Source organism: Balaenoptera physalus (genome assembly GCF_965194825.1).
Source record: "Balaenoptera physalus genome assembly, chromosome: 4".
Classification (NCBI taxonomy): Eukaryota; Metazoa; Chordata; class Mammalia; order Artiodactyla; family Balaenopteridae; genus Balaenoptera; species Balaenoptera physalus.
In genome coordinates this window covers 96888129-96901874 of record NC_138891.1, presented here as the reverse complement: position 1 = coordinate 96901874, position 13746 = coordinate 96888129, and the positions used below count along the sequence as shown (strand labels likewise).

General features: G+C 38.0%; 1 protein-coding gene across 4 annotated transcripts in view; it reads left to right on the top strand.

Moving 5' to 3' along the window:
• The window catches only part of NFKBIZ (NFKB inhibitor zeta), a 290471-nt gene that overhangs the window by 104371 nt on the left and 172354 nt on the right, over positions 1-13746 (top strand). For 2 of the 4 annotated variants that reach the window (XR_014263084.1, XR_014263085.1), the window contains exon 14: positions 7407-7608. The exons of the other annotated variants lie outside the window; for them this stretch is intronic. The gene's annotated coding sequence lies outside the window, so the exon portion shown is untranslated. The remainder of the gene's footprint in view (positions 1-7406; positions 7609-13746) is intronic. 4 annotated transcript variants of the gene reach the window in all.

The window sequence follows — 13746 nt, the reverse complement described above, 5'->3', positions numbered from 1 at the left end:
AAAAACCCAAATAACTATAAAATAGAGGAAGATAATGGCAACATTATTGTTTCTAAGAAAGTGTTGAGTTCTGATTAGTAAGGAATTAATCAGTCTCAGCTGGGGTAATCAGAGCAGCTATCTGAAAAATGTGATATTAAGAGGGCATTGCAGAAGGGCTCAGTGTAACTGAGGAAAAGATCTTAGTCAACTCAGCGTTTTAAATCAGTTAAGTGACTTTTAAAGAACTCTTGACTCTCTGATACTTTAAGTCTTGCTGGCCCAATATGAGTCAGTTCAGGGTTAATTGATTTTGCCACTGAACTAGGATCAGCTAACCTTTACGTGAACACACACCCCTTTCATTCTTTTCATAATACATCCACAAGATCAAGTGACCTTCTCAGTAACTTAATTTTTCAAAGTTTGCCAAAAGTGTTTTCACTGGTTCCTTGTAACTCTGTGTGGGGTAAATCATGAGAAAATTTAACAAGGGCTTGTGTGTCCACTTATGTTGACAAATCATTTGCTTCTAGTCCTGGACTCCCCTACTTCTTCCTGCCTCATTGACTCTAATTGCTTCTATTCTGTTAACAAGTGGTTTTCTCTGCATTTTTTGGAAGCAAAAGATCTGGTGAATGTGGAATTTGTCATGAGTAAATAATATGTCAATTGAAGTGAAAACCCAAATTGGTGAATACAGACATTTAACCTCTATTCCTTTAAATTTAGACTTGAAATTATCATTTCAACATAGGGATTCAATAATCTGAGTTGGAACCAGTTCTGAGTTAATGCTGTATTGAGAGATATTGTCCCATTCCTGAACAGAGCAGGGGATTCAACAGCAATTTGTCAACTAAATAGTAATCTTTGAAATTTCCCCCAAAGTGTTTTTTTCTAGGTTTCTTACATATTCATCAGGATATATCTGCACCCAAAGCAGCCTGATGAGCTTGACAAAATTGTAGATTTGCCATTTACATTGTTTTGTGGCCACAAATAGAAACCCCTGAAACTATTAGTGGATTATCTATTATCAGCTATTGTGATTTGCCAACTGAAGGAACACATCAAGAATGAACAACCAAAGCTTTTATTGAGCATGTAGTTTTGGAAACCGTGGCAGGAATAGGGGCAGGGGTAGGGTTGCAGAGCAGAGACGAGAGAAGAAGAACCTCTGATTATATTAGAGCTTCCCTTCATTGCTCAATCCTTGGCATCCTTGCGCATTGGCTCCCATTCCTCATCATTTTACTCCAGACAATAGAACCAGTCAGGCCTGCAGTACTTTATCTCAGACATAACATCCTACTTTGACAGATATGTCAACAGGTAATAGCCATGTGGCTTCTCTATTCTTTCCTGAAGCAATACCTCTTTATTATTCAAGCTTGGAAATTAACTAAAAGGAATCTTTCCAAAGAATTAAGGCATTTAAATAGCATGTTTTAAAAGCTTATATTTTGTTCATTTGGCAGCAGAAATTCTTTAAGAATTCTTGGGTGATAGCTCCATGGAAAATCATTTAAACTTGAAACTTCTTTAAAATTTCTACTAAGAGAATTTACATTTTATATTAAATAGATCCAACTATCAAAGGCAAAACTGTGGTGTGTTGTTTGTGTTTAAAATATTCAGTCACCTCTGGTAGCAGGTTTTATGGAAGGAAATATTTCTGAAATGTTTTTAAATATCTGGGGCCATTTTTTTTTAAAAGAGAAATTTGAGCACCTATAATCCTAGAAAATTTTTATTCATATCTTATGTACTTATAGTTCCAAAGACTTTACAAGCATTAACTCATTTCACACATTAGTTTGATGTAATTATTGTCCTTATCTTCCAGCTTAGAAAACTAAGGTGCAGAGAAAGTAAGGAGGTTGCCTGTGGTCCTAGAGCTAGTAGGTTGGAAAGCCAGTATTTGTTTCTAGGCAGGTTACTTCTAGAACTATGCCTCCAGCAAGCTGTCATTTTGTAGATGATGAAACTGAGATCTAAAGAGATGAAATAACTTGCTAAGATCACATGTGTATTAGGTGGTGGAGTTGGGATTTGACTTCAAGTCCTTTGGGTCTCTTTCCAATGCTTTTGTTTTTATTTCAAGTTGACACACAGGTAGAAGTCAAAGAAACTGGAATCATTTGGTCTGAGGCACACTGAGAGGCAGTTTGGGTTTTTTTTGTTTTGTTTTGTTATGCTAGACAAACAGATGAAGCCTGCAAAATGTAGGCATTTACTTCTGTATTTCCACATATAATAGAATCATATTCTTGGCACCAGTTTTTCTAAGCCAAACTTCTTGATTTGGGTCTCTGTCATGGACTGAATATTTGTGTTCCTCCCCAAATTCTTATGTTGACATCCCAACCTCCAATGTGATGGTATTTGGAGGTGGCGCCTTTGGGAAGGTTACTTATGTTTAGATGAAGTCTTGCAGGGCGCTCCCTATGATGGCATTAGTGTACTTATAAGAAGAGGAAGAGAGACCAAAGGTCTCTCTCCATCCTGTGAGTACACGTCAAGAAGGTCTGCAATTCAGGAAGCAGGCTCTCACCAGTGACCAAGTCTGCTGCCACCTTGACCTTGGACTTTCCAGCCTCCAGAACTGTGAGAAATAAATATCTATCATTTAAGCCACTTAGCCTATGGTATTTTGTTATAGCAGCCTGAGCTAAGAGAGTCTCTGATCCATATATCTTTGATAAGTCTTCACTGTCATTCCCCTTCTATCCCCTCCCGCCAAGATGGCCGGGCTCTAGACCTTGACTGCAAAAGTGAATAATTAAATGTATTCAGGGTTCTACCCATGAAGAGTCTCTCTACCTGCTCATTTGTCTCATGCTAGGGGAGCAGCTCTGAAGACAGTCCTGAGAAGTCCAGTGTTGTAGAGCTACCTCATGGGGCCTCAAGTTGAATCTTGTGGTTGTGGTTGCCAGTGGGGCTAGGCTTGTACTACAAAAGTCACCTAGAGGGAAACTGACTCAAAAATCACATCACATGTTGGCTTTGTGATAATTATAAAGATGATACGCTACGTTAAAAATACTGATGGCAAGTAAACAAGGCAGACACCCAGATGAAGTCCTGATTATGATGGGAAGTTTTTTTTGAATTTTACAATTCAAAAAAGTAAACCTCAAAAAAGTAAAATTCAAAATTTTACTTTTGGGATTAAGTGAATTATGGTAAATTAAACCTTTACCAATGTTTGGGACATAGTAGGTACTAAGTACATGTTTTTCTCCTTTGTCTTCCCTTCCCTTCTCTGTGCATGTAAAAACAATGATCATGTAAACTGAGAAACATACCAGATGCTTAATTATTGAGCAAATCTTTTTTAGGAACCTACTGTGTATCTGGCATTACTGGCTTCATGTAGGACACCACAGATGTTACACAATGGCCAGGTCTTTAAAAATATGTTATTATTATTATTGTAAAATGTATAAAACATAAAAATGACCTTTTTTAAAAAAAAAATTTATTTATTTATTTATTTATGGCTGTGTTGGCTCTTCGTTTCTGTGCGAGGGCTTTCTCTAGTTGTGGCAAGCGGGGGCCACTCTTCATCGCGGTGCGCGGGCCTCTCACTATAGTGGCCTCTCTTGTTGCGGAGCACAGGCTCCAGACGCGCAGGCTCAGTAGTTGTGGCTCACGGGCCCACTTGCTCCGCGGCATGTGGGATCTTCCCAGACCAGGGCTCGAACCCGTGTCCCCTGCATTGGCAGGCAGATTCTCAACTACTGCACAACCAGGGAAGCCCCCAAAATGACCATTTTTAAATTACCATAACATAAAAATTTTAACCATTTTTAAGTGTACAATTCAGTGGCATTAAGTACATTCATAATGTTGTACAGCAATCACACCCATCCATCTCCTGAACTTTCTCATCTTTTCAAGCTGAAACTGTATCCATTAAACAGTTACACCCCATGCCTTCCTCCACTAGCCCCTGGTAACCACCATTCATTCCACTTTCTATTTCTATAACTTTGACTATTCTAGTATCTCAAATAAGTGGAATCATACAGTAGTTGTCCTTTCATGACCAGTTTATTTCACTTAGCATAATGTCCTCAGGGTTCATCCATGTAGCATGTATCAAAATTTCCTTCCTTTTTAGGGCGGAATAATATACTGTTGTATGTATATACCCCATTTTGTTTATCATTCATCTGTTGATGGACATTTGGGTTAGTTTCACCTTTTGGCTATTGTGAACAATGCTGCCGTGAACATAGGTGTACAAATATCTGAATCCTTGCTTTCAATTCTTTTGGGTATATATCTAGAATGGAATTGCTGGATCATACGGTAATTCTATTTTTAATTTTTTGAGGAAATGCCAAAATGTTTTCTGCAGTGGCTGTACCATTTTACATTCCCACCAGCAATGCACAGGAGTTCCAGTTTCTCCATATCCTCATCACACTTGTTATTTTCCACTTTTAAAAAATAATAGCCATCCTAATGAGTGAAGTGTTATCTCTTTGTGGTGTTGATTTGCATTTTTCTAATGGCTAGAGGTGTTGACATCTTTTCATGTGTTTAGTGCCATTTGTATATCATTTTCAGAGAAATTCCTATTCAGGTCCTTTTTCCATTTTTCAATTGGTTTGCTTGTATTTTCATTGTTGAGTTGTACGAGTTGTTTAAATATTCTGGATATTAATCTCTTAACAGATAACTAACTTGCAAATATTTTCTCCCATTCTGTGAGCTATCTTTTTTAATCTCTTGATAGTGTTCTTTTTTTTTATTAAAAAAATATATAAATAATTATTTATATAATAATAATATAATATATAAAAAATAATATAAAAATATATATAATATAAAAAATATATAAAATTATTTAAAAAAATATAAAATTATTTATTTATTTATTTATGGCTGTGTTGGCTCTTCGTTTCTGTGCGAGGGCTTTCTCTAGCTGCAGCAAGTGGGGGCCACTCTTCATCGCGGTGCGCGGGCCTCTCACTATCGCGGCCTCTCTTGTTGCGGAGCACAGGCTCCAGACGCGCAGGCTCAGTAATTGTGGCTCACGGGCCCAGTTGCTCCGCGGCATGTGGGATCTTCCCAGACCAGGGCTCGAACCCGTGTCCCCTGCATTGGCAGGCAGGTTCTCAACCACTGCGCCACCAGGGAAGCCCCTGATAGTGTTCTTTGATGCACAAAAGTTTTAAATTTTGATGCAGTCCAGTTTATCTATATTTTCTTTTGTTTTCTGTGCTTTTGATGTTATTGCAAGAAATCACTGTAATTCCTATATGAAGATGATTTTCCCTTATTAAGAAACATACTTTTTTTTTTTTTTTTGGTAAAGAAAAGTCTTAAAGGAACTAGTTCAATGTAGAATCATTTCTAATTGAAGAGGTTAGATAATAAGTATACAGTTGTTCAGAAAAGAGAGAGAACAATTCAAGTCCCTGAATAAAATCTTAATTTTACACCAATTTACTTCCAGCAAGAAGGGACACACTGGAAACACAGAAGATGCAGTGGTTGCCCAACCAAAGGGAAGCTCTAGGAGTAAGACAGACACTGGGAAAAAGTGATCGTTGGGTAATCATTTCAAATAAATAATTTGGATTTACTTAGCACTTTGTATATATTTACTTACTGCATGTGCTTTTATCTCCCAAATCCAAATAAACCTTCAAGGACAGGAGAAAGCTTGTTGTGAGGTGGTAAATTGATGGTGGATGGGGGTGAATGGTTAAGCAATTTTTGCAAGCAAGGAGATCTAATTTTGCAATCTGGGAGATCCTTCATTTTTCACTGAAAATTTCTGTTTGTATGGTTTTGTTTCATTGATGAAAAGAAAATATTTGCATCCATGTGTCCTGAAGTTTCCAAGGCACTTGCAACTTCAAAGTATTTTGTCCTGTTGTAACATGAGAGACCTTGGTTTTTGATATAGAAAGGATTTCCAACATATCTAGATAATATTTTTTATTGTCATGCCAATCACCTTATCAATTACCTTTTATGTCATAGTATGAATTTGCAATAAAATGCTGAGTAGTTCCTTAAGACTGTCTTGGTCTGTTAAAAATTCCAAACTGAATTTTATTGCTGCTCTAATATCTGAAGGCTAACTCACTTTCTGTTTGTTATATAATTTTTTGTTGGACTGGTATTCAAACACACAGTTCCTTTATCCTTATCCTTTATTTCTTGAGAGCTTAATTTTCCTCTTAGAACTAATTGATCCTCAGCTTTCGGAGGCGCCAGATCATGTAGGGTCCTGTGTGTCTAGTCCAGATGTGTGGATTTTATCTGGCATGGGCTGGGCAGCCATTGAGGATACAGGATCATATTGGCTTGTAGGAAGGCTCACTCTGGCATTATGGAAAAGGGACTCAAAGCAGGTGGGATGGGGCCAATAGTTTAATTCTCCCCTTCTTCCCTTCATATCCCAACCTCACTGGGGAAAGGAGCCTTATACTGGGTATCATAATCCCATGAAGAAACAGGGAGAAAGGGGTTTTCAAAATGGAAATATAACCAACACCTAAACACAAACATGTTCCTATGGGGTTCTACTGTCAAAACCCTGAGATGACTTTTGTAATGTCTACCAAACAACCAGCCCATCAGACACTAAACACACAGGCTCACCAGCACTGCTGCTTCACTCCTCTTTATTTATAGCAGGAAGGTTTCTTCACTTCCAGTTTGCTTATCTTCCCTATAGAGCAACTGGTCAGATGCAGAGCCTTGGCGATCGGGACAGGCCATTTATATTCTGAAATGGAGGTTATATATTTGTAATTTCCCCTGAAAAATTTCAAATATATACAACAAGAGAGATAATGGCGTTATGAACTCTCCCACACATTCCCATCATCCATGTTCAATAATTAGGAATATTTTGCCATATTTGCTTTATTGTTAAACACACATTTTTGCCAAATTATCTTAAAGCTAATTCCAGACCTTGTGTCATTTCACCCCTACATGCTTCCTTAGGCATGTAGTAAAAATATAAACATTTTCTTACATAACTACAGGTCCATCATCACATCGAACAATATTAACAAGAATTCCGTGGTATCCTGTAATATCCAGTCTATGTTCAAATGTCCCTGATTGTTTAAAAATGTCTTTCTATAGTTGGTTTGCTGAACTAAGATCCAAATAAAATCAGATATTTTATAAACATTTCATTATACTCCAGGTGTTAGGGTTTTTTCTTAACAACTTCCTTAATCCCACCTTTTTCAGTATGCATCTGAATAAGCTACAATTTTGGAAGCCATTTATATCCATTTCATTAAATTAGTTACCATGTGTGGTAGGCTGAATAATGGCCACCAGTGATAACCGGGTCCTAATCCCGGGAACCTGTGAATGTTACCTTCTATTGCAAAAGATACTTTGCAGATGTGATTAAGTTAAGGCTCTCTCGATAACAGGATTAACAGGTGGGCACTAAATACAATCAGAAGTGTCCTCATAAGAAGGAGGCAGGGGGAGATTTGACACAGATGAGAGCACCATGTGATGGAAACAGGAGGAAACAGAACCACAGAAAGAAGATGCTACACTATTGGCTTTGAAAATGGAGGAAGAGGTCACAAGATGAGGAATTCAGGTGGCTCCTAGAAACCAGAAAAGGTAAGGAAAAGAATTCTTGCCTAGAACCTTTACAGGGAGCATGACCTTACTGACACCTTGATTTTGTCCTAGTGAAATTGATTTCAGGCTTCTGGCCTCCGGAATTGTAAGAGAATACATGTATGTTGTTTTAAGGCACTGAGTTGATAGTAATTGGTCACAGCAGCCACAAGAATCTAATATACTATGGTTCAAAGGTATTTATTAAGAAAGAATTCCATTCTCTGTAGAAGATGAAATATTTCAGAGGCCAGAGCTGCTGGAGAGGCAGCATGTAGTAGAGGGAAGGGCAATGACCTGGGAACTGAATTCTAGATCCCATCCTGCCAGACTTTGGGCCAAGTCACTGGGCTTTTCCGAGATTCAGTTCCCACATATATAACCATCAAAGGAATGCATGGGATAAACAATACTTGAGGGCCCTTTATTCTCCCTACTTTGTTTCACCAGATGAAATCAAGAAAGGGCAGAAGAAAACAGCAGAGGACCCTGACTTCTCATAAAAGGCCTTGAGGCTGTAGGGGGTGTGGGGAATGTAGGGAGGAGGGAAACATTGTGAGGCAACCAAAGCCACTTTACGTTGGTGTTTGTGCTGGCCTGGGGTGTGTTTATGTGCTGTGGATGGGACTGCCTTGGGTCTCACTGAGAGAAGGGCACTGGCCAGTCTGCCTTTTCTTCCTTGAGTCACGGCATAGCCACAGTAGTCTGATCTCTGAATCAAGGGGCTCCAAATTTAGAGGCTGAAGGCAATTTCTTTGAGTTTTCTCATCCCAAAGAAGTCTCTGAATGCAGAATTTGGGAGCCTCTGGGCTTCTTATGTAACAGCTTTCCTAATAAACCTGGGAGGGGCTTCTGATTGGGACTACCAATAACATTTATTAAGTGCTTAATGGGCCCTCTACTGGGTTAAAAGCTTTATATGTAAAATCATTCAATCTTCACAAAAGTATCTGTGAAGTAGTTGTCAGCACTTCTGTTGTGTTGGCAAAGAAACCGAAGTTTAGAGAGGATATGACTTTACCCATAGTGACATAGCTGGTAAATGGCCAAGTCTGAAATTGGATGCAGGCCAACTGGAACCAAAGGCTATGTATGGGAGACGCTCTTCTTGAAAGGTAACTTGAGGTGACATACATGGGCACTTAAGATATCCAGCTGTGTGTCAGACTCCCAGTCTGCCATTTCTCTAAACTGTTGCTTTTCAATGTTGTCTTCTTAGATGAGAGAACGAAGGGAAACCTTTGTTCCTGGGCTTAGGAAACTGTCATAATAGGAGCATAGCCACTTCTCACCTACCACCTGGAATCGCTTTATAAGTGCCTAAGAATTTGGAAAAATCTGAACTTGTACTGCACCAGTGGTCTATAACATATACTTTAGTATTTACCTAAATACTTCATTCTTTCTTCTTGGATATTGTTCTTAAGTCTTCCTTAGATTATATGTTCTTTCAGTCTAAGAATGATTTTATTGCTTTTGTTTTTCTATAGCCTCCCAATTCTCTAGAGTGTTGCTGAGCATATGAAATAAGTTTTAAAGATTATTTACTTTCAGTGGATCATAGAAAGGAGGATTGGAGAAACCAATAATTTCCCTATCTTAAAGTGGGGATAATGATGCTTACCTGAATAAAAAGAAATTTTATTTTGACCAAATTATTTGCCTAATACAAAGACTTCAGTTTCTTAAGTGAGTGTTTCTGAAACTCTAGTCTCTGAACATATCTTTTGGTATCCATGAGAATCTTTTCCTTTGAAAGGAGTCAATACATTTCCTGAGATTGAAACTAATTTAGTTTTTATCCCTATTTTCAGGATAACTTAGCTCACTCTATAATTGATCAAAGTGGATCTGTGCACACACACACACCCTACATGTGCATAATATTTTCTGAACCAATTGAGAATAAGTGGCAGACATAATATCTCTTTACCACTGAATATTTTAGTGTATATTTCCTAAAAAGGACATTATCTTATGTAAATACTGTATAATTATTTCTTTTTTCTTTTTTCTTTTTTTCCCTGCCTTTCACTGGACAGAACTTCAGGGAGCTGCAGCAATGGATACTGAGATTAATATACCATATTTCTTTTTTTTTTTTAAATATCTTTATTGGAGTATAATTGCTTTACAATGGTGTGTTAGTTTCTGCTTTATAACAAAGTGAATCAGTTATACATATACATATGTTCCCATATCTCTTCCCTCTTGCATCTCCCTCCCTTCCACCCTCCCTATGCCACCCCGCTAGGTGGTCACAAAGCACCGAGCTGACCTCCCTGTGCTATGCAGCTGCCTCCCACTAGCCATCTATTTTACGTTTGGTAGTGTATATATGTCCATGCCACTCTCTCACTTTGTTACAGCTTACCCTTCTCCCTCCCCATATCCTCAAGTCCATTCTCTAGTAGGTCTGTGTCTTTATTCCCGCCATGCCCCTAGGTTCTTCATGACCTTTTCTTTTTTTTTTCCTTAGATTCCATATATATGTGTTAGCATACGGTATTTTTCTCTTTCTGACATACTTCAGTCTGTATGACAGACTCTAGGTCCATCCACCTCACTACAAATAACTCAATTTTGTTTCTTTTTATGGCTGAGTAATATTCCATTGTATATATGTGCCACATCTTCTTTATCCATTCATCTGTTGATGGACACTTAGGTTGCTTCCATGTCCTGGCTATAGTATATAGAGCTGCAATGAACATTTTGGTACATGACTCTTTTTGAACTATGGTTTTCTCAGGGTATATGCCCAGTAGTGGGATTGCTGGGTTGTATGGTAGTTCTATTTTTAGTTTTTTAAGGAACCTCCCTACTGTTCTCCATAGTGGCTGTATCAATTTACATTCCCACCAAAAGTGCAAGAGGGTTCTCTTTTCTCCACATTCTCTCCAGCATTTATTGTTTGTAGATTTTTTGATGATGGCCATTCTGACCGGTGTGAGATGATATCTTATTGTAGTTTTGATTTGCATTTCTCTAATGATTAATGATGTTGAGCATTCTTTCATGTGTCTGTTGGCCATCTGTATATGTTCTTTGGAGAAATGTCTATTTAGGTCTTCTGTCCATTTTTGGATTGGGTTGTTTGTTTTTTTGATATTGAGCTGCATGAGCTGCTTGTAAATTTTGGAGATTAATCCTCTGTCAGTTGCTTCATTTGCAAATATTTTCTCCCATTCTGAGGGTTGTCTTTTCATCTTGTTTATGGTTTCCTTTGCTGTGCAAAAGCTTTTAAGTCTCATTAGGTCCGATTTGTTTATTTTTGTTTTTATTTCTATTTCTCTAGGAGGTGGGTCAAAAAGGATCTTGCTGTGATTTATGTCATAGAGTGTTCTGCCTATGTTTTCCTCTAAGAGTTCAATAGTGTCTGGCCTTACATTTAGGTCTTTAATCCATTTTGAGTTTATTTTTGTGTATGGTGTTAGGGAGTGTTCTAATTTCATACTTTTACATGTACCTGTCCAGTTTTCCCAACACCACTTATTGAAGAGGCTGTCTTTTCTCCACTGTATATTCTTGCCTCCTTTATCAAAGATAAGGTGACCATATGTGCGTGGGTTTATCTCTGGGCTTTCTATCCTGTTCCATTGATCTATAGTTCTGTTTTTGTGCCAGTACCACACTGTCTTGATTACTGTAGCTTTGTAGTATAGTCTGAAGGCTTGATTTGTGACCCAAGATATGATCTATCCTGGAGAATGTTCCATGAGCACTTGAGAAGAATGTGTATTCTGTTGTTTTTGGATGGTATGTCCTATAAATATCAATTAAGTCCATCTTGTTTAATGTATTATTTAAAGCTTGTGTTTCCTTATTTATTTTCATTTTGGATGATCTGTCCATTGGTGAAAGTGGGGTGTTAAAGTCCCCTACTATGATTGTGTTACTGTCAATTTCCCCTTTTATGGCTGTTAGTATTTGCCTTATGTATTGAGGTGCTCCTATGTTGGGTGCATAGATATTTACAATTGTTTTATCTTCTTCTTGGATTGATCCCTTGATCATTATGTAGTGTCCTTCTTTGTCCCTTGTAATAGTCTTTATTTTAAAGTCTATTTTGTCTGAAGTGAGAATTGCTACTCCAGCTTTCTTTTGATTTCCATTTGCATGGAATATCTTTTTCTATCCCCTCACTTTCAGTCTGAATGTGTCCCTAGGTCTGAAGTGGGTCTCTTGTAGACAGCATATATATGGATCTTGTTTTTGTATCCATTCAGCCAGTCTGTGTCTTTTGGTGGGAGCATTTAATCCATTTACATTTGAGGTAATTATCAATTTGTATGTTCCTATTCCCATTTTCTTAATTGTTTTGGGTTTGTTATTTTAGGTCTTTTCCTTCTCTTGTGTTTCCTGCCTAGAGAATTACCTTTAGCATTTGTTGTAAAGCTGGTTTGGTGGTGAACTCTCTCAGGTTTTGCTTGTCTGTAAAGGTTTTAATTTCTCCATCAAATCTGAATGAGATCCTTGCTGGGTAGAGTAATCTTGGTTGTAGGTTTTTCTCCTTCATCACTTTAAATATGTCCTGCCACTCCCTTCTGGCTTGCAGAGTTTCTGCTGAAAGATCAGCTGTTAACCTTATGGGGATTCCCTTGTGTATTATTTGTTGTTTTTCCCTTGCTGCTTTTAATATGTTTTCCTTGTATTTAATTTTTGATTAATATGTGTCTTGGCATGTTTCTCCTTGGATTTATCCTGTATGGGATTCTCTGTGCTTCCTGGACTTAATTAACTATTTCCTTTCCCGTATTAAGGAAGTTTTCAACTATAATCTCTTCAAATATTTTCTCAGTCCCTTTCTTTCTCTCTTCTTCTTCTGGACCCCTATAACTCGAATGTTGGTGTGTTTAATGTTGTCCCAGAGGTCTCTGAGACTGTCCTCAGTTCTTTTCATTCTTTTTTCTTTATTCTGGTCTGCAGTAGTTATTTCCACTATTTTATCTTCCAGGTCACTTATCCGTTCTTCTGTCTCAGTTACTCTGCTATTGATCCCTTCTAGAGAATTTTTAATTTCATTTATTGTGTTGTTCATCATTGTTTGTTTGCTCTTTTGTCCTTCTAGTTCTTGTCTTTAGTTCTTCTAGGTCCTTGTTAAACGTTTCTTGTATTTTCTCTATTCTATTTCCAAGATTTTGGATCATCTTTACTATCATTATTCTGAATTATTTTTCAGGTAGACTGCCTATTTCCTCTTCATTTGTTAGGTCTGGTGGGTTTTTGCCTTGCTCCTCCATCTGCTGTGTGTTTTTCTGTCTTCTCATTTTGCTTAACTTACTGGGTTTGGGGTCTCCTTTTCGCAGGCTGCAAGTTCGTAGTTCCCGTTGTTTTTGGTGTCTGTCCCCAGTGGCTAAGGTTGGTTTAGTGGGTTGTGTAGGCTTCCTGATGGAGGGGACTGGTGCCTGTGTTCTGGTGGATGAGGCTGGATCTTGTCTTTCTGGTGGGCAGGTCCATGTCTGGTGGTGTGTTTTGGGGTGTCTGTGGCCTTATTATGATTTTAGGCAGCCTCTCTGCTAATGGATGGGGCTGTGTTCCTGTCTTGCTAGTTGTTTGGCATAGGGTGTCCAGCACTGTAGCTTGCTGGTCGTTGAGTGAAGCTGGGTCTTGACGTTGAGATGGAGATCTCTGAGAGATTTTCGCCGTTTGGTATTACGTGGAGCTGGGAGGTCTCTTGTGGACCAGTGTCCTGAAGTTGGCTCTCCCACCTCACAGGCACAGCACTGACTCCTGGCTGGAGCACCAAGAGCCTTTCATCCACACGGCTCAGATTAAAAGGGAGAAAAAATAGAAAGAAAGAAAGGGGATAGAATAAAATAAAATAAAGTAAAATAAAATAAAATAAAGTTATTAAAATAAAAAAATAATTATTAAGAAAAATATTTTAAAAAGTAAACAACAAACAAAAAATACCAACGGACAGAACCCTAGGACAAATGGTGAAAGCAAAGCTATACAGACAAAATCACACACAGAAGCATACGTATGTGTATGCTTCACTCACAAAAAGAGAAAAAGGGGAAAAAAAAATATATCTTTGCTCCCAAAGTCCTCCTCCTAAATTTGGGATGATTTGTTGTCTATTCAGGTATTCCACAGATGCAGCGTACCTCAAGTTGATTGTGGAGCTCTAAT